The 20,484-nt window shown below is 43.4% G+C and overlaps 1 protein-coding gene across 21 annotated transcripts in view; it reads left to right on the top strand.

The window, feature by feature from the left end:
* Positions 1–20,484, top strand: part of ANKS1B (ankyrin repeat and sterile alpha motif domain containing 1B) — a 774,190-nt gene that overhangs the window by 628,700 nt on the left and 125,006 nt on the right. The window contains exon 1 of one of the 21 annotated variants that reach the window (XM_084876374.1): positions 10,406–10,607. The exons of 19 other annotated variants lie outside the window; for them this stretch is intronic. The gene's annotated coding sequence lies outside the window, so the exon portion shown is untranslated. Of the gene's footprint in view, positions 1–10,405; positions 10,608–10,817; positions 11,068–20,484 lie in introns of those variants that run through there. One more of the 21 variants, XM_084876373.1, reaches the window with a different exon arrangement.

The raw sequence follows: 20,484 nt of genomic DNA, 5'->3' as shown, positions 1-20,484 counted from the left end.
CTCAGAAGCCCATTGGTTGCTGGCAGCTGATTCCTGACTCCCTGAGGTTTGGAGATGTATCAACCTGAGCAGAGAGAGTTGGCACTGGCTTAAAGGGTAGCTGCAGCCAATTATTCATGCGCTCCTTTGGACTTGACTTGGCTGAAGGGAGAACTATGCTTTTAGACACATTTGAGTCAGCCTTTTCTTGCACAATAGGTTGCATCTTCCAGACTCATTTTTCCCCATTGGTTTCATTATAGTACAATGACTAATATTGGTACTTTCCTACAATTATTAAAGAGATGACTGAGTTATGCTATGTTTTCCTTATGCTCTTGCTCTTTCTCCACCCATTTAAAAAGAAAATGTTTTATTCTCTAGGAATGTTTTTAAAATCGATTTGTCTTATTCCTCTGATTTCAGTGGGGTTTTAGATTATACATGTATGAGTAATGCTTGGTTTATATGACACTGAAACTCTAGATAGTGGAGTAAAGTTTCATTGATCAAGGAGGCATTAAGTAATGGGCATAGATTTGTATCTCTGCTTTGTCATTAGTAGTTATATAACCCCAGGCAAGTATCTTGGCCTCTCTGAGCCTCAGTTGTAAACTGGATAGACTAATACCTATGTCAAAGAGTCATTGAAATGATTATGCAAAATACGACTATACATTGAAATGATTATACAAAGTCATATCTGTTTTCTTTCCTTAGTAGTTACTACTCACATTGGTCAGCCCTCTACATTTGAGTATCCACTGTGTGCAGAGCCTAGTGGTGAGGCTTGTGGGAAAATATGAACTAAACAAAATGTACATAGCTGCTGTCACATCCCTCAAAATACCTGACCTGAACAAAAAATGAGATCACTCAGAGGAAACCATCAAAGAATAATGTTGTAGCCCAGCATCAACTCTAAACTCATATTCTGGCACATGTGTTCACCCATGCTGCCTCCTTTAGTATGTGCCAACATGAATGAGAACCTCAATACCTCTTAGAGACTTCCCTCCCCCCATTAATCTAATCACATTTATTTCATCTTTAACAAAGATTTTGTGAAGATGTGGAGGTGGAGGTTTATAGCATACACCCAACACTGATAATTTGTTTAAAGCCCCATTCAGTATTTCTATCCTCTGAGAAGCAGTTGGACACTTGTGTTCTCTTTCCCCCTAAGCTTTAAGTTAATCTACCTTCTTGAGTTACTTGAGTATGAGGGAGGCTGAGGGGGATCCTCATGCAGCTTATCAAAATATTTCTTCCAAACAAACACAGTGCTAGAGAAATGCAGGTGAATAAAATTCCTTTATTCTTCTATACACACACCATCTTAATTCTCACAATGTCCTTGTGAGAGCATTATTGTGCCAGCTTCATGGATGAGAAACAAACTCAAAGAAGTTAGGGAACTACCCATGGACAAGCCCTGTCTTGTATAGTGGTTGTGATGACTGAATAGGATGGCATTGCTAAGAGCTTACTCTAGTGCAAGTTACTGAGAAGGTAGTGGTGGTCTCCATTAGCAGGAGCAATAACAGCAGAAGATGTAATAGTCATGACGCTTTTGTCTTGTTGAGGTTGCTTGAGTGTCGACGACAGGGCCGTTTGTAGGATCCAGTACAAAATGAAAAATGTGGGATCTGGCCAGGGGCAGGGAAGTCAATAGACCCACCACCCCAACCTACAGCAGACAAGTCTCACAAGCCAAAATGTGCTGTGAGTGAGAGACTGTTGCAGAGTCACCCACCATGTTGCCCATCAAACACGCCATGAGTTACAGTTTAGGGAAAGAATGGCTGTTGCCCCCAAAGCCACAGGGTGGTGGCCCTCCATGCCAAGACCCATCACCACCACTAGCAGAGGAAGAAGGGCAAGGGCTGAAGGAAGGGCAGCCCACTCTGACCCTGTCAATGCCACCTTATTGCTACCCCAGGCAAAGGGCAGCAGTGGTTGTGGGGAAAGCCCAGGGTGGGGGTGCAGGCAGGGCCCTGGGCAGCAGGAGATAGGGAGTAAACAGCTAAAACCTCCTCCCAGGAAAGCAGGACCCTAAGGGAGCTGAGGGTCAAAGCTCCAGCACATGCTCTGTAGTCCCATCAGATACAAATTCAAACTTCCAATTATTTAGATGTACAAGTCTGCAGCTGCAGAGCATTGAACCAAGTATGAGGCCCTTCTGAGAGCCAGACCCTGTGGGAGAGCTCTGGTCACATGTCCATGAAGCCAGCCCAGATCAACAATGAATTTGCAAATGCTTCATAAGGGTGAAGCTTGTTGCTGCAATCACGGTGATCACACTCCCTGGACACTCTATTGGGCGTTAACTTAGTAACCCCAGATTTGCAAGAGCAAAGGAAACTTCTCACACTTTTGTTTTCACCCCAGGGAGGAAAAAATGTTCCCTGCTCCTTCAGCTGTCCGTGTTCATGCATTCTGAGTGATCGGTAAACACAGCATTTTGAGGGAATATCCTTGCCCTTCCCAGAAATCTCCCATGAAACAGTATGCCATAGCAGAGACCCTGAGTCCTTCTCAGATCAGAATTGTAGATCCTCTCTTCTAAGAGAAAGGAACTACTATCCTGGAACTTCCCACCACATCTGCTCCCCCCACCTGCCACTCCAGGCCCCCAGGAACATGGGGTTCTCCATCACACATCTTCCATTAACTCATAACTTGTAAACCAGGGATCTCCCAGTGCTTTGGGTCAGTCTTTGGTCCTATGGGTGCGGGGCTGCAGCTCCAAGCCCCTCACACCTTACACATAGACTTGAGTCCACACATTTCAATAAAACAGATCTGCAGGGGCGCTTTTTAAAAATTCTCACCCAAGGATATGTTTTTATTGACTTTAGAGGGAGAGGAAGGGAGAATGAGAGTGAATGAGAGAGATAAGGAGAAGGAGAGGGAGAGGGAGAGAGAAAAGGAGAAGGAGAGGGAGATGAAGAGGGAGAGGGAAAGGGAGGGAAAGAGGGAGAGGGAGAAGGAGAGGGAAAGGGAGAGGGAGAGGGAGAGGGAGAGGGAGAGGGAGAGGGAGAGGGAGAGGGAGAGGGAGATCAACATGATCGGTTGCCTCCTATCCACACCCCGAACCAGCAATCTAGGTATGTTCCCTGACCCTATAACCTTTGAATGCACCATACAATGCTCCAAACAATTGAACCACAATGGTAAGGATTGCAGGGGCACTTTTCATCTCTATAAGAGCTTCTAGTGATTCAGAATATAGCAGTTATTACACAGCTTCTTGGTCTACATCATAATTAGACAAAGCAGCTGAGAGAAAGGGGAGAAAACACAAATTAGAATATTCTCACAATCTAGACCCCCCTCGGGACCCATTTAGAGAAAAGTAGTAATTTATTAAATAACCAAATGGCCTGAAAGAGTTAATGTGGCTTTCTACTTTATTTCTACTCAGGGAGTCATTTCATCCTATGCTAGGTCCTGACAGTGTGTAGAACTAGCAGGATTTCCACAGCATCGCACTATAGCCATCTCCCTAGAGTTCCACACAAAGGGAATGGGCTAGAAGTTCTTGAGGAGCATCCCATCCCCTGTCCCACCCTCTACCCCTGCCAGAAACTCCAGGGAGCCTACATTCCTCTTTTTTCCTGGGGTCTTTCTCTTATGAGCCATTGAGGGTGAGAGCAGGCACTACCACCAAGTGTCAGGCTGGGCATTGCTCTGCCAGGGAGGGTATGTTTGAGAGCAATGCTGTTCTCACAGTTTGACAAAGCCCTGCTTCACAGCAGCTTGCCCAGGACAGGAGCTGCGGTCATCGGAAAAGACATGAAACTTGGAGTTAGGAATTTGGAATTCCAGCAGTAGTTCTGCTACTTACTAGTTGTGTGACTTTGAGCAAGTCTGTGAACATCTCAGAGACTCAGTTTCCTTGCCCATAAAACAGGAACCATATTGGAAATACCAACCTTTAAGTTGTTGTTTTGGGATTAATTGAGATAGTATTTAAATATATTTTGTCAATGAGGCAACATGCAATCATTTCAGGCAGGCCTGAATACAGAGCCTCAAAAACTATCACTGGAGCTAGCTGGCATGACTCAGTGATTGAGCATCTACCGAAGGTCATGGTTTGATTTCCAGTCAGGGACATGCCAGATTACAAGCTTGGTCCCCAGTGTGGGGCTTGTAGGAGTCAGCAGATCAATGATTCTCTCTCATCATTGATGTTTCTCTTTCTCTCCCTCTCTGAAATCAATATATATATATATATATATATATATATATATATATATATATATATATATATATATATATATATTTTAAAGCTATCATTGGAATCTCTCAGCTTCTCTATATGTCTCTGCTCTGCTTCCTCTGCACTGCCTTCACCCTTGGAGACCATCCACACAGGACAGCCCTAGGCAGTCCCAGACATTAAGCTCAGCACTCTGGTAACTCAGAAACCTCAGTGAAGACAGAGCTTCTTTTTCCCAACATTTCCAACAGAGTTCTGGCCCTCACCCTCCCTGGATGAACCACTGTGACTGAGCAATGGAAAGCTCTCATTGGCCAGTGGATCACAGGTCCACTCCCTAGTCAGATGTTCTAGAATTTTCTAGGATTTCATGGCAGAGGGCTGGAGAGGTATGTTCCCAATGAAAAAAATCAGATTATTGCTAACAGAAATAGAGGACCTGGGTGTTGAGCAGGAGCAAAACAGTGGCTATCAACCACACCCTCCTATCTTAAGGTTCAATTATTCCAACTCAAAATTATTTTTAACATTTATTAGGTAATTCTCCCTTTTTCCCTCTGGCATTTTCAACACCCTTGATGTGTATTGCTGGAGAATTCATATAATGATATGTGTACATAATCCCAATCAAATGATAGGCTATCTTGTCCTCCACAAAATTCTGTGGAGGAAATATATATATATATACCTTTTTATGAATCTATACCATAAAATATGACTTTGAATTCCAGGGTACATGGGCCTTTCCTCACTTACACAGCTGACAAGCACACTAGAAGGTACTATGGGAAGAAACTTAGTCATTTAATTCAGTTGATAAGATGGTGTAGCCTATTGTTTCTAACAACTTATAAATTAAAACTAGGGTGCATTTAATTCTCTTGTTGAATAATTATTGTGCTCCAGGTATTAAGAATATTTTTACATGGGTGCACCCATTCAATCATTAAGGAACAATCATCCCTATTTTACTGATGCAGAATGGGGTGAAGCAAGGTTAAGCAACTGACTTGGGGTCTACAGTTAGTAACTGATAGAGTCAGGCATGAGCCCAGGTTTTCTATACATTTTACTACCTCCTTGAAGACTCAAAGTAGGAGTCCTTAAAATGCTAGAGACCATATTTTCCAAACTCAAATCAGATCTCATGGCCTAGCTTTTTCAAAGAAGGCCAACCTGGGACATCTGGAATGGATGGGCATGGAGTGAAACAGGTGCTCAGATACTGAGCCTTCTCCTCTCATGGCTAACCTTAAAAGCTGCTGGGAGTGTTGAGCACGCTGCTCCGTTGTTTAAAGGTGTTAGAAGGACGAGGTACTTAACACCTGTGCTATGAAGCTAACATGGATTCTCAGAAGCTGGTTGTAAGCAAAAGCTGCCAGCAAATGTCTTCACTCTGGCTCACTGGGGCTGAATGTGGCTCAGGACTTGAAGACAGTGAACATCTAAAAGAAGTCTCTAGGTCTCAATTCAGAAGACTGGGCCAGATGGGCTTTGGTGTTTACATTCATTCCCCCTGGATTCCAAGCCTGCTTGCCTTCAGGAAAAAGTGAATGTCCCTTCTGCTCACTCGGGATTGTGTTAGTTTGGTAGTTAGATCTGTAAATATGCTCATGGTTAATAGGCACTTGATGAGTTGTTTTAAATTTGCTATTCAAATAAGGACATTTTCCCACAGCAAAAGCATGATCATACAATTTTTAAAAAATAATAGAAATCTGTAAATGTTGGAAGCTGGCCTATGCCTTACTTATCTCATTAATGACAGCCAAGCCCTGAATATAGAAAACCATATTTTTCTAAGGCGGATATACACCAATAGCCACACAAGCCTGTTCACCACTCAGAGCCTTTCTTGATACCTAACTCTTACGGAGTATCTTACTTCTGTTGCTGCACCATTACACAAACTCTCTTTCTCCCTCGCTTGTGTCCTATTCCTTCTAACTACACATACAACATTTTTTATTTTTCAAAATTCAAAGCCCTGCTTTCTATATTATTGGAATGTAAAATTCCTTAATATCATGAACAGAAATTCACATTCAGAGTGCACCTATGTCTGCAATAGTTTAGTTATGAAATACCTGCTCATTAGAAACTTGTTCACGTGATTGAAAAGATTTATTTGGCGATGGTTTTTTCCCACACTGTTCTATCCTAACCAGTGGGCCAGATATCATCCATCCCACAGGGTAAAATTGGAAATGTGAGCGCTGTCCAGAGTTCTGACCTCACTGTAAAATTGGTGGGGTGTGCGCTGTCCAGGGTTCTGACCTCAAACCTCTTCTAGTTGATGACAGTTCACTCCCAAACCTTCCAACTACAAGGAAAAAACTGGTCGCAAATCTGTATCTCTTGCCCTCACCTGAGCTCTAGATTTATATTCTGTCTGCTTTCTGCAGGTTTCTGTTTGGAGAGCTTTCATTCACTTGTTCAGTATATGTTTACTTAATGCCTATTGGGAGTCAGAAGCTGAACATGAATGGAGCATTACATAAACAGGGTCCCTGATCTCATTCAGTCATTTTGGTAGTTCCATAACTAAACAATAAATTACCCAAAAAATGTAATAAATACTGTATTAGAAGAAGCAGAGTTACTGAGGCCAGTGCAGGGTGAGGAATGTATAAAAACTTTACTGGAGTAAATAAATGTTACTTAAAATCCATAGGATAAACTGAAGCTACCCAGAGAAAGACTTTTCCAAAGCAAGAGTTTATCTCTAATCTACCTTCCTCTCCCTTGGTACCCAGATCAGTGTTTGAACTCATAGGCATTCAATAAATCTTGGCATAATGGAAAGAAGTATTTTTATATCACTACTTTTTAAAATCACTAACATGGTATTAAGAATTATAGGGTAGCTTTTTCTAGCAAATATGCACTCATTTACATACACAGATGCACAATCTAAAACATGTACTCTCTAAGATCGACTCTAAGTGATCAGAGCTTTAATATAAGGTCAAAATTTTTTCCTCTTTTATTTCCTTATCACCGTTCAATCCTATTTATATCTGAAACTACCTCGCTGGACGTGGTTAACTGCTGTGAGATATTTCGAGCCATCATAACCCTAAAGGCAGAGACCACTTCTATCCTAGTAAGTAGATATGTGCCGTGCCTGCTTTTTAGTGGTATTTTAAAAATATTTTCTTTGCTTAAAAATGCTCAAATGTAGAATACTGAGATAAGCTAACATGGAGATAAGTAAGATTGATGTTCTTAAATATAAAAGTATTTCTTCTTCTAAGACTCTCAAAGCAGTTCTCTTAAGTACATAATTCTAGTTGGCTTAAGACCAACAGTCTTAGATGAATTTATATTACATCATAGAATTCTTCTGTGAACTATTTAATGTTTTACTTCAACCAGTAGAAGATTACACTGATAAGACCTTTGTGTTTTAACTCTCATACCTTTAGGTTATTGCCAAATTTTGTTAGTGCTGTACTGAAGTTAATTTCTAAGACTGTAGTAAATTTTTTAATCCTCACCTGAGGACATGCTTAGAGAGAGAGGAAGGGAGAGAAACCAACGTGAGAAAAGCATGGAACAGTTGCCTTCCATACATGCCCCAATCGGGGCTCAAACCCAAAAGTCAGTTATGTGCCATAAATGGGACTCGAACTGGCAACCTTTTTGGGCACAGGACAACGTGGGCAGTATTCAGTATTTAATGTGTGAGTTGATTATGCTGAATTGAAGAATAAGTAACAGCCACCATGGACAGAGACTTTCCATCCTGGCTCCCTCAAGGAATTTTCACTAGGCAACCACAAATGCCTAGGTTTCCATTTGTATAGACACAAATGACTGTAGACCCCAAATGACTCTAGAGTGGGCAGGACCTGACACCATACAAAAATGATAGCACCCCTCCTTTCCAGGGAGCCTATAGTTCAGTCCCAACAAATGACATCTCTCTGAAGTAACCCAATATTTGTCACCAGAGAACAATATCCAGAAGAGAGCAGTGTCTTTCAGTCATTCGTGGGATTGGGAACGCAAGAAAACACCTATTCTGCCTCAAGTCACATACATTTAAATTGCAAAGTGAGAAGTAAAACTAAATGGCCTGACTTCCAAACTCATCTCTGATCACACACAAGAACCAACAACCCAGAGATATCCAATCATGCTCCAGGCTAGAAGACAGATCATGTCCAATCTTGTTTCTCTTTCTAAACATGTAAGATATAAAATCAAAAAGCTTCATGAAGTCCTCATGCGAATGAGAAATACTGATAGCTTGTGTATGGTTAAAGGCTCATATTGTAGAGCCTGACAGGCCTGTGTTTATGCCCTGGTCCTGCCCCTTGCTAGCAGGTGGCTTCAGAGAACACTGCTAACCTGAACTTCACAAAAGCAGACAATGATATGAGGGGTGGACAAAACGGTGCGCATTTAGTGTTCCTTGTTTAAGGAAGTGAACGTTGTCCCATAAGCACTAAATGCAGATCTAAGCTTTTTTGTTCATCTGAAAAGTGAGGATAAAAATAAAACCTACCTCATAGAACTGTGAGAATTAAATAATTCACAGATGCCTGACACACCTTAGGTGCTCAGGAAAGGTTACCTACTATACAAGAATTGGTTCACACTTCTATTTTAGTGCCTGGTGTTTTGCCATTGATCAAAATTTTTGCTTTAGTTGGTTTTAAGGCATTGAATATATATCAGGTCCTCAAATAATGCCCTTTTGTTGTAATGTTGATAAGATGCCTTAGGAATTAAACTGCTGTTTATTCAGGGGTCTTCAAACTATGGCCCGCGGGCCACATGCGGCCCGCAGAGGAGTCTGATCTGGCCCGCCAGGTTTTTGGGGCGGTGAGCGCAGCCGAGGTGTTACAGTAGGAATTAGTAGTTCATATAGTCCGGCCCTCCAGCTCTCTGAGGGACCGTGATCTGGCCCCCACTTTAAAAAGTTTGAGGACCCCTGGTTTATATCAATTAGCCTATGGGAAAAGGGTTGCTAAGGTCCCTTCACTGCAGTTCCAAGAACTAGCCACACATTAAGGGAGGACTTACTGAATACTCTTAAAGTTTAGAAAGTAAAAGCACCCTAAACAATGGGTTATTAATACTGTTTGGAGTTCATCGCATTATACATTTCCTTAAGTACTTTTACTTAAAGTACCTTCATTCCAACCTATTTTTTTCACAGACTCTTTGGGTGCTATTGAGTAATCCTCTATGGAATGTAGAATACTAAGATAAGCTAACATTGAGATAAGAAAGATCTTTTACTTTAATATTCTTAAATATAAAAGTACTTCTTCCTGTAAGAAGCTCAAAGCATTTCTCTTAAGTATATCATTCTAGTTGGCTTAAGACCAACAGTCTTAGATGAATTTGTATTACATCATGGAATTCTTCTGTTTGGCGTTCATCATATTATACCTTTCCTTAAATACTTTTACTTAAAGTACTTTCATTCCAAACTTTCCCCCCCTCCCCCCCCCCCCACAGACTCTTTGGGGACTGTTGCCTTGTTTTCAGATGTTGGGTTATCCTCTGTGAAAGTCTGTGGATTATTATCTCAGACTAAGGGGAAACTCACACTTCTGGGTGAAATGTTAAAACACCAAACAACTGAAATGCGTGGGTTGCTAGATGTGTCCATTCAAATGTTATGGTATTAAGCAAAATGGAAGCCACACGTTATTTTTATTTGTTTATAGCAAGGAAACCCATTGGGTTGTTGTTGTTTTTTAAAGAGGAAGAGGAGTTTGGTCATTTAAGGTCAGATTTGCTTCATTTAACTGGCTTCATTTCGAAGTAAATATCTACATCTGGGGCAGGGATGAGGGGTATTGGAACCATATCAAAATGTGACTCCCCAGTCTTAACCCTGTTCCTCCAAGTCTCCTGGGGGCCGACCATCCTCCCTCTGAGAACAACTGGAACGCCAGTCGCTGGGGGTGGCGCCGCCAGTCCCTGTGGTAAGCGTTGCTGTGGCTTCTCTTACGCGGAGAATTCCAAGCAGCTCGGTTCCCGGGTGGACACTCGCAGTGGCCTGAGGGTAGACCAGGACCTGCCTCTTCCCCCTTCTTCCTACACCTCCTCTCCCCAGCGGCGGCAGCGGAGGCAGTGATTGCTGCTGCTGCGAGCTGGTCACCTGGGCGCCCGCGGAGCAGCCACGCGGCCGCCTCTGCAGCGGGCGGGCGGGCGGGCGGCCTCTCGGAGCGCGAGGAGGGGGCGGCGAGCAGCGAGATATCCATAGTAACACAGGATGCGCCGGGCGCCGCCGGGCGGGAGCGCGTGCGGGAGGAGGAAGTCCCCGCGCGCCCGCAGCCCGCCGTGCTAGGCGCCCTGCAGCCCCCGCGCGCCCGCCGTGCCCGGGTCCGCCCGCCCGCGTCGCTCTCTCCGCCTCTCCGCCCGGGTCGGCTGAGCGGTAAGCCCTTCCTGGCCTCCGAGCCCGCCTGTCCCACCCTCCCCGCCCGCCCGCCCCCGGGAAGCAGCTGCAGAACAATGGAGAGCGCCGCCAGCTGCCCTGGAGACGGCGCTCGGGGGAGGACGCGCCGGGGCTGGCGCGCGCTGCGTGGGGCCGGGCGCGGGGGGGTGGGGGGGGGGACGCGCGGCGGGGGCGGGAGCGCGCGCGGGAGCGCGGGGAGCGCGCGGGGAGAGCCCGGCGCCTCTCCCACCCTCCGCGGCGCGCCCGCCCTCGCCCGGTCGCTCGCTCGCTGTCCTTTCGCTGGGGCCCCAGAAAGATGCTCGGAGGCCACGGCTAGCGGACAGGAGGGTCCGTCCAGACACACGTGTCCGCGTCCTCCTCCGCGGCCCGAGCCCGTCTGTCCCCGCGGATCCCGGCGCGCAGCCCGCGGCCGCTGCCGTCGCTAGTCGCCGGCGGTTCGGTGAGTAGCGGCGTGGCCGCGGGCGGCGTGGGCACAGCTGCCCCCGCGCGATCGGTCCGCGGCCCCCGCTCGCGAGTTGCGGTTGCGGGAAGTGGGGCTATAGCTGGGATGGGGGGAGGAAAAAAAAAAAGAAAAAAGAAAAGAAAAAAGAAAAGAGGAAGCCAGTCTCGGAAAACCCGGGGAGGCTGCGGAAAGGGTTTGTCGGGGCATTTGTTGCAGCCTAGGCTTTGGGTCTCTCGCGTGTGGGCTGATTTTTTTTTTTTTTCATTTTGTTTTTTAACCACAACGTGGTTTGGCATGGGTTTCCCACCCCCTCGGGTTGGGTGCGTTTGCCATCTCTTTTCCCTCCTCTTTGGGGTTTGGGGTTGCGAGGAGTTTGGAGCAATACATTGCCGGGTCTTCTTCCCAATCGGATTGACTTTCACGAGTTATGTGTTTTTCCAAAGGTCATTTGTCTTCGGCGTGAGAGAGCCACGCCATCCCGTGTAATGTCCACGCGCGCTCGGCACCGCCTGCCAGGAGCCCAGGTAGCATGGGCGCCGGAAGGGCTGGTGTGGAGCGCCGTCCTCTCTCCTCGTATTTTTTTTTTTGTTTGTTTTTTTTACACGCATTGATTAATCGGAGGGAGCAGTGGGCAGGGACTTCCCGGCGCTATGCCGCCTGGAATGGTCACAGAGGCTGAAGTTCGCTGCTTTCCTGAAGGTCGGGTCAGCCTTTCCACCGAAATCCCCGTTTCCGCGGTTGTAACTTGGAGGTAAATTTTACTCCAGGCTAAAACTTGCCAAAGCCAAACGAGGACTTGCTTTTATTAAGGATGCTGCTGCCATCGCCGTGGGGTTATTTATTTATTTATTTATTTATTTATTTATTTATTTATTTTCCTCCAAGAAAACTAGCCCTCCGTAGACATGAGCCCCTAAAACAAATGGACCGTCTCCTCCGCGCCCCCATCCTCTTTCCCTCTCCACCCCCCACCCCCGCGCCCTTCAAGGCTTTGCCTTTTCAGAGACTGGCCAGGAAGGCTAGTCCTCACTGCTGTTACCATTTCTCCTCGATGAGCGACTTCTGTTGTTAGTTTTTAGAACACTGAAAAATGCAATCCCCTTCCTGCATAGATGCCCGGAACGTATTGTCTTGGTCGATTGGAGGCATAGGAACTTTGGGGTCGATAAGGATGCTTAGGCGCGCTTATTGGATTCACATGCTTGCTATGGGGACTTGCATCTGGAAAGACAAGAATGAGAGGAAACTGTTGGAATGTAGGCACACCTGAAGACTTTTCTTAACGTTACCAAGGGAGACTGTCACCTTCCTCTGTGGGAATCTGTGAGATTCGTGTTGAAGTCCAGAGTTGATTCGGGGCTGGAAGGAAGAGAGGTGAGATTAGGAAACCTCTCTGAGGTTCCCCCCAAACCCGTGTTCTTTGTGCTCAGCCACTGTGCTGGGGCCAGGAGATGCTGGCAGTGACTGGGTTATCTGAGTCCATAGTGTGCAAGGCTCTGGGAAAACACAGAGTCGTGGAGTGACGGGTGCTGGCGGTACACCACTGGAAGGCTCCTTCAGGTGTGTTCTGTTCCATTGTTCTGTCTGTCCTGGTAGTGCTTGGTGCGATGGCAGTGACCCTCCCGGACTCTGAGGGAGGAGAGAGGAGTAAATGGTACAACTGAGGGGAAAACAGATACTCACTACCTGGGATGCTTGTGACAGGGTCATACAGAAACACTGGCAAAGGCTTTTTCTTTTTTTCTTTTTTTTTAACTTCAGAATGCAGGGGAAATGTGATGTTGGAAAAAGCAGTGACCAGTCAGTGCTCTGTCCAGAGATGGGAACTTTGTCCCGCAGTTGCTAATTGCCAAGACCTGCTTTACTGCTCTGGAGTTATTTTGTTTAATGAATTTTGACACTTGTAGTTTTGAAGCAATGTTTGTTTGTTTTTCCTTCATCAGGGACAGTAGAGTGACAATCTATCCATGTACCAGGAATGAGAAACCCTGTATTGTTACATTTCTGCTAAGGGGGGATCAGAGAGAACTAAGCGTCTTGCCTCTACTTAAAGATGAACTCTCCAGTAAAATAAGTTTGAAGTATAGATACGGCATGCTATATAGTCTTTATAAGATATTGGGGGGTACTAGTTCTTAACAAAACTGTGTAAGTGCATGTATTCATCAGCAATTTAAACCGATAATCACTGAACAGTTATTAACAATCTATCAATAAAAGTTTTCAGGTTAATCAAATTAGTATACGTGTATTGAATTCTAATACGGTGCAGTCAAAATGACATGTTAAGGAATTGCTTTCTTTAAAATAGTAGTATTTGTTTAAAGTTACTCTGCATATTCTAAATAGGGAATAAATCAGCAGACAGTACGTTGTACAGGAAAAGGCATTCCGATAATTATTTCTGATGTTATTATCCTCTTTTAAATGTGGGCAAACAGATGTTTTCCAATTGATTATCAAGTCATTCCCATCCCATCATTCAGTGAATAGGCGTCTTTGAGGACCCTCTGTTTCAAAGCAGGTCTATTCTTCCTCTAAATGGAGTCAGACACGTTCTCTAAATATTATATTGAAATAAATGCTTTGGCAACGTCAATGTTTATTGCATTGGCAGAGTCTGTAGACACACCGGGATACAGTTTATTGATGTCCCTGTTTCTGGCCAGATGCTCGTGTCAACATATAGTATGTCCCAGTAATCACCATCAAGCCAGTTAATGTCCCAGGAGGAATGAACAATTAGCAAAATTAATTAGGAGTTCTGCTTGATTAAACTCATTAATAACCATGAGTAGAATATTTGTATTTCCATAGATAGGTTTGATTTTTTTTTTTTTTACACATTTTGTATTTGTAGCAGGAACTCAGACTTGGTTACCATTTACAAGTACCAATCCCAGTAATTGAAGTCCAGGTCTTTTGTAGGCCACCAGTAATTAACACAGGTGTGGACAGAATCCAAATTTATCAGTTGGTTGCCTTTTTTTTTTCCTTCCAGGGACAAAAACTAGTAACAGAGCATAAATGTTTTTCCCTTTGAATTGAATAGCGAATTATATCAATAAGCCTTAGAAAAATTGTTGTAGGCATTTTTCTTTGAGTGAAAGATTCTAATACTTATGGTGATTTTACTTTTGTGTTAATATTTGTTTTCTTTAAAATGATTGTTTTCAAAATGCAATACTGTCAATATATTTAATAATTTGCTTGAGAAAGAACATTTACGTGACTGCATTTGTCTTCCCACATAACTGTCAATAATGCATTGTTCCAGAATTCTATTTTTGTGTAGATGTGATTTTCATGTAAAAATGAACCTTCCTTCCAAATCTTGCAGGAGATGAAAACCATTCTCGTTCACCTCATTTTTGCTTTCTCTTCCTAGAATCATGAGGTACTTTTTTTACAAATCAAAATATGGTTAAGCTGAGTCTTTTTTTTTTTTTAATGTGAGACTAATTAGCTTGTTTAGATGAAAACCCAAGATAAATTCCTTTAAAAAAAATTATCGTTTACCAGTATCTTTCAATTCCGGTATTTACAGAGCAAAAACTTACTAGTATTCCTGGTGGTTTTCTCATACGGCAATAGGAAATGCAGAGATCAAAATAAGACTAGAGCGGAAAGAAGCAAAAATACATGTTCTGACCCCCTCTGTTATGAAATACCTGATAGTGTGCTTGTATGTAAATCTCAAAACAGAGTTGTCCTATTAATGGACTTTTGTGGATACATCTCTTTGGGGTTTGGGTTCCATGAACTGAAATGAGAAAGTTCACAGGACTAAGCACAAGGACTTGCTCTGGAAAATCAATGACAGTATTGAGATGTGTACCATTGTCTTAGCACTCCTGTCACTGCAGACAGTGCCTTTGAAGTGCACGGGAAGACTTTGTTGGGATCATCGGGCACCCCCAGCACAATCTCAGTGCTGCGTGACCATACTGTTACATGGTCCTCCACTCTGTAGCTCACATAAGATTGGCCAGGGCTACAGAGTGAAGTCCCAGGGCTAGATTTTGTGGCCGTTTTTACACCAAGACACTTGGCAAAAGAAAAATTAGGTGTTAAGACTACTTGAGCATCCTGTCATTTTAGCGCATTTCCATTATAATAATGTTTTGGTGACCATAAGTTTTATGGTCTGGTTTTTTGGTGTTAAGGCTTGAGAGTGGCTTGCACATATTTGTAACTGCAACAGGTGGCATGTTTTGTGTTGTGTAATGCTCATAAAAGTCTCATTTCCCTGTGTTTAGAAACCATGACCGTGTTGTAGTTATTTTTCTAGAAATGTAAAATGTAACTGTAAAAAGAAGCGGCTTCTCTTTATCTCCATGATTCATTTCTCCAGAAAAGACTTGCAGACCATATGCAGTATTTCTTGGCTCCTAATACATTTTTTTTTTCTATCTTAACTGTCAACTTAGTGTAAAAATAATTGGCTCAAATTGTTTTCTTGTAGTATAGTTTTCCCTCCGGAATGGAAGGTCTGGCATAGCCTCCTGAACACCTCCCAAGGGTTGGTTCATATTCCTGATATGAATGATGCTATTTATTTCACGCTACTGGTGGATTCGTCATAAAAACCCATGGCAAACCAAATTTGGGACAAAGCTTCAAATTAGAAAGATACAGTCCCTTTCAAGTTTCAACATTTTCACATATGCTCTCCCTCCTTTTATCCACTCAGAACCACTCCAGTTGGGAACCAAGCTTATTTAGAAGATGAAATTCCCTCCTACTAGTAATAAAAAAAAAAAAAAATTAATAAAAAAGAAATTCCATCTTGCCGGCTTGGCTCAGTGGATAGAGCATCAGCCTGTGAACTGAAGGGTCCCAGGTTCAGTTTCGGCAAAGGGCACATGTCTGAGTTGGTGGACTTGATCCCCAGTAGAGGGCATGCAGGAGACAGCTGATCAATGATTCTCTCTCATCATTGATGTTTCTATCTCTCTCTCCTTCTCCTTTCTCTCTGAAATCAATAAAGAAATATTTTTTTTTAAGTAATTCCCTACTAACTAGCAAGAGAAACTCTTCTCTCCCATCTTCTCCCAACCACTCAGCACTGACTTCTCTCCTCTCCTGCACTGCTCTGAACTCAGGGATCTCTCAAATCACATCCTCTTTAACCCTTTTCTTCATCTCCTCTCCTGCCTCCGGAAATAATTGTGCTCTTTCCTCTTTTATATTTTTTTAGATATTTTTATTTCAGAGAGGAAAGGAGAGAGGAGAAGATAGAAACATCAATGATGAGAGAGAATCATTGATCAGCTGCCTCCTGCACACCTGACACTGGGGATCGAGCCCAAAACCGGGGCATGAACCCCTACGGGGAATCGAACCAATGACCTCTTGGTTTATAGGTCAATGCTCAACCACTGAGCCATTCCGGGCGGGCTCATGTTTTATGTTTTTGATACACTGTCCCAAGTCATGACTGATAAGGATCCAGGGTGGTATTAGGGATATGTCTGTTGTCAAAGGAGCAGAAAGCCATCATCCATCTTAAAGTGATGTTTTATGTAATAATAATAATAAAATAAAATTTAAAAAAAACAGGACCAGAAAGCTCTACAGCCCTTATAAATGCTTAGAGTCCCCTTTAGAAAACTGACAAGTATTTCCACCAATATGAACGCTAAATAATAGTTGTAATTTGTCTATTTAAATAAATTAAAAGTATTCTTTTAACTGCTATATAGTATACCATTGATCATTCCTCATGTGATTTTCTAGTATATATATTTTTGGCACAGATACAGAATCCTAGCCTCTTATGGGTCCAGTAAGTGGAATTTGTGCACGAGGGGGTGGGGGTGGGGGGATGTAGGAGGTTGGCTGGCTGGCGGGGAGGGACTGCAAGTTGTTCGCTGGCCCCAAGGAAGGAGCTGGTCCTTGGCCCCCGCCCTGGGAAAGGGGCCCTGTCCACCACCACCCATCCCAGCCCAGGCCCAAAGGCCCCAGCAGGGTCGGGAGAGGAGGCAACAGTTGCCAGGCTGGGCACAGAAGGTTCTCCGCCCCCCCTCCTCCTTCCCTCACCAACGTGCTGCCATCACGGTGGACGGGTGGCCCCAGGGAAGGGAGAGGATGGGATGGAGACAAACCCTTGTGTTGAGGGCTGACTTTCAATAGATCACAGTGAGGGAGCTGCTCTGCTACATAGGAAACTCCGACCCAGAAGCAGGTCGTCTGCTAATGGTTTGGCACCAGGGGCCAATGGGAGCCGGCCAAGGGGAACAGCCAAGGGAACTTGGCTGAGGGAGTGCACTGACCACCAGGGGACAGCTCCTGTGTTGTGCATCTGCCCCTTAGTGGTCAGTGTGTGTCATAGTGACTGGTCGACCTGTCATTCCACTTGTTCAGTTGTAATGCTCGCTTAGGCTTTTATATATATAGATTATATATACTGAGGCTTATTTGAAGGACTATGCATTCTGAATTCTAAACCACTAGCTGAACAGACAGCTTTGCAAACACAACCCTTCTTTTTTAAGCTGCAAGACAATCTCCATGTGTATTCATTCCCTTGGAAAATAGTTTCTGCTATCTTCTGGGTAATCTTCTTAGGGCAGGAGATATAACAATGAACCAAATAGACAAGATCCCTGTTTTCCAGAGCAGATACTTAGTGGGGGGGGGGGGGGGGGGGCACAAAGCCAGTAAATAAATAAATGGAGAAGATAATTTTAGATAGTGGTAAGTGCTATGAGGGTGACGTGCTTGAGAATGTTCTGAAGGGAGGGATGCTATAATACTTTTATTTATTTTTTAAAAATATATATTTTTATTTATTTCAGAGAGAAAGGGAGGGGAGAGAGCGAGAGAAACATCCATGATAAGAGAGAATCATTGATTGGCTGTCTTCTGCACGCGCCACACTGAGGATGGAGCCTACAACCCAGGCATAGGCCCAGACGAATCTAAATGTGAACTTCTGTTCATAGGTCAATGCTCAACCACTGAGCCATGCAGGCCGGACAAGGATGCTACTTTTTAAAGAGGTGTTCAGAGGAGGTGTCCGTGAGAAGGTGCCCCTCACACAGCCCTGAATGGTGAGTTGCAGCCAGACAGGCAGAGATGGCAGGGAAAGTGCTCTCCAGGCACAGGGTAAGCGCGATGCGTTTGGGCAACAGTAAGCAGCAGGCCAGTGCGGCTGCATCCTAGCCAACTCAGGTCAGCCTTGCTGGTCATGGCAAAGGGTTTTAGTCTAAACACAGTGAGAAGCATTGTGAAAGCAGGTGTGTGATAGGTCTGCCTTTGCAAGGAATACCCCGGCCTCCGTGTGAAGATTGGATATTACCAGGGTGAGAATGGAACCTAGAGAGATCATGTAGAAGCAGTCCAGCTGAGGAGTGGTAGTGATTTGGACCAGGGCAGCAGCAGGCAGTGCACCAAGAAGAGGGAGAATGTCAACATGCAAACAGCTTTTTGGAAATTTCACAAAGGTAGGAAAATACAAAGAAGAAAATCACAATTCTCCCCCTCGTTCTGACCATCCAGAGTAATATCTGTTAATATCTTGGCATTGTTAAGCAAATATAATCGCTGTATTACTTTTGATATTTGATATGTGGTCATATCGTTCAGGCAATGCACACAATACACATTAAATTTTTTTAAATTATTCTAAATTCCACCACCCAGAAGTAACCATCTATAACAATAGGCTAATATCATTTAAAGCATCTTCCTGTACCTGTATATACACAGGGGTTAATCACTGAATGCATGAATAGAAAGAAATGCTTGTATAACAGTGGCAACAATGGAATCCTACTGGAGATGCTATTTTTACATAAAAAGCATTAAAGTGCGTTTTCATGTATTTAGCAGCAGGAAAGATGGAAGTAAGAAGAGCTAAGGAATTGTTGAACTTCAAAGGAATGCCTCCTTCCAACAAGGGTTAGTTCCTAAAAGATCTCCCCTCATGGTTAAGAGAAACAGTTATGAAACACGTGAAGATGTTTCAGCAGGAAGGGATTGAGATGTTGTGGGAAGATTATACAATTTGGGACTCCTTGGGAACAAAATGGCATGTTATTTTACAAATTTTGCCAACACATGCTCATGTGAACGCTTTGCTGTGACACCTCCCACAGCCTAGGGGAAAGCAAGTCTCCCGTGGCATTGAGGGGGCTTGAAACTGGAGCTTCCGTCGCTTCCCTCAAATCTACCTCAGATTTGGAATCATCGTGTGCTTTTTAAAAACTACATATTCCAATTTTCAATACATGAGATCGATTCTGCGCTGTAAAAAAAAAAGTTGTGTTGTCATTTGATTGTTCATCACCTCTTCTCAATGAATACTTTTAATTAATGTATATAGATCATCTTTATAACACACTTTCTATTCTGTAATCATAATCACTAAGCTTAGGTAGTAAAAGTTCTCCTATTAAAATAGACCCTGTGGTTTTCAGGCCTTTAGAATAGCTTCTCCAGTTCTGGCAGAGTCCTTTGATTCATCTCTTGATTGCCTCCTTTTCACTGTCAATTGCTTTTTTGTTCTCATTTCCAGAAAGAGTCATTCATGACTACTGCATTTCTCACGGCATATATATATATTTGAGGCTGCCTTCCTGATACTTTAAAATTGAACACTATCGTGGCTGAGTGTACTATACTTGTGCTGTGCTTTCCCTTATAATTTTGCAGCCATTGTTCCATTGTTTACTGTCAATCACTATTGCTGTGCAAATCAGAGGCCACCCTTTACAGATAATTTGCTTTTTCTGCCTGGATCCCGAAGAATTCTTTCTTTTTATCCTTGTGACTTAGTAGCATAGCTAGGTTTAAGTCTAGGTGTTGAATGCTCTGCCAAAATTTTCCGCAGTACAATCAATGAGCTCTTTAAATCTGATGATATTGTATCAAACCTTTAAAGATACCTTTTATTCCATGTGTATTGTTCCCCACATGGGGACATCAATTATTCTTCTTTTGGATCAGCTTTGTCTCTCTGTCTTATCTATTAGTTTCTTTATAATTTAATCTTTTTGTCATTTTCATCTGTATTCACTGCCAGTATGTCAATTCTTTCTCTGTGCCAGTAATTCAATTTTAGAAGTGTCTGCTCTGTTTTTGGATGTTTCTAATTTATTTATTGATCCTAAAATGATGTCTTTGGACCTTAATTTGTTTCCTTAGGTCCACAGTCTCTCTTTTCATCTCATTCAGTTGTTTCATTATTCTGCCATTAAGCTTCAGTTTTTACTAAAACCATTCTTGCATAGTAGGAAGTGTGAGGATTTTCTTCTTTTTTTTTTTTTTGAATAAAGTTCTTCTAGACTTAGTTCTTTATGCTGTGACCCTTGCATTTTATTTCTTTCCTTTCCTCTCTTCTTCTCTGCCCCCCTGTGTCCTTCCTTACCTCCTTCCTCCCTTGCATGCATATCTTCCATGCTATTTTTT

Source organism: Pipistrellus hanaki, assembly GCF_964339955.1.
Source record: "Pipistrellus hanaki genome assembly, chromosome: 3".
NCBI lineage: Eukaryota > Metazoa > Chordata > Mammalia > Chiroptera > Vespertilionidae > Pipistrellus > Pipistrellus hanaki.
The sequence above is the reverse complement of the archived record's forward strand: the minus strand, read 5'-3'. Positions and strand labels throughout refer to the sequence as shown.